Genomic DNA, 1,343 nt, shown 5'->3' with positions numbered 1-1,343 from the left:
GAGGATTACTATATCTACATAGCCTTTAATGATTTTGAACATCACCTTTCTTTCCTTAAATTGAAACTCAAAGCATTCCATTACCTTATATATATTTCATAGCTTTTATATCATTGAGCCCCAATCTTTTCTTCTCAAATGAATTTCGAGATTCTTAATACTTCAAAATATAGTTTCCTTTACTTTAAATAATTAACTATAATCTTATTCTCTTATACTAAATATCTTAAGTTACAAAATTAATTTTCATTACAAAAATATTTCTTTAAATCTACCATAATATTTATATAGCTACAAAATATAGTTACCTGAATTAAATTCACTACACAAAATCATATTAATAATTTTTTAAAATATTGAAGATAGTTAATCTTTTTCTTCCCTCCCCCAAACTTAAATTTTTCAATATGAAATGATATAGGTGGAAAGAAAAACTTTAAATATAAATCATACCTCAGTATTTTAGGCATTTTCATCATTCTGAAATTTTTGCAGTCCTTCTCAAAATTCTATTTCACTTTTTCTGTAACATTAGAAGCTTTCTACACATATAAATCATTAGAGAATTACTGGGTAATGAAATTTTAAAATAAGTACAAAACTAAAACAAAACAAACACAATAATTCACTAACACATCCACAGTACTAAACAAAACAATTACAATAAAAATGTAAAATAAAAATCACATTACAATACAATTCACAAAGTACTAATCAACATCCATTATACTACACATGCAAATTTTTTAACTACCACACTAACTTTATAACAAAAATTAAAAATTATCCAATTACCACATAACAATAAAAAAGAAAGTACAAACACACATAAACATCCATTTCTATTACAAAAGATTACAAAAATAAAAGTACAAGTACATCAATTACATTCAGATATCAAAATCCCAAATTATGTCTTCGTCTCCTTGGTCAGCAGGTAGATTGGGTTGATACTGAGTATATCGGGGGCACTCAGAAAAAAGTAACATCAGGCTCACCTCTGTAGTGTCGGGTCTGAGCTTCGTAGTAAGCTATCTCAAAATTTGAATGCCTCTAAAGGTACTTACTATTATAATCATGTCAATGTTCTAAACCTCCAATCCTTTCATTTATTAACTCTATACTTTTTCGCTACAAGGTCAACTCATTCATCAAGTCAGTTAGGGTAGGGGAACTAGAAGGTGGAAGGTCATAACTTGTAGAGGGGGCATCTTTACTAGTAGAAGGTTCTTGACTCCTACTCCCAGTTCTCCATTTTTCATGGGATTCATAAGTCTTCAAATTACCTTTAATAATGGGTTTCATAGGGTAAACCCATTCCTCATCTCCAAATTCTTCCACTC

The sequence above is a fragment of the Phalaenopsis equestris genome, unplaced genomic scaffold (genome assembly GCF_001263595.1).
Source record: "Phalaenopsis equestris unplaced genomic scaffold, ASM126359v1 Scaffold235840, whole genome shotgun sequence".
Classification (NCBI taxonomy): domain Eukaryota; kingdom Viridiplantae; phylum Streptophyta; class Magnoliopsida; order Asparagales; family Orchidaceae; genus Phalaenopsis; species Phalaenopsis equestris.
The sequence above is the reverse complement of the archived record's forward strand: the minus strand, read 5'-3'. Positions refer to the sequence as shown.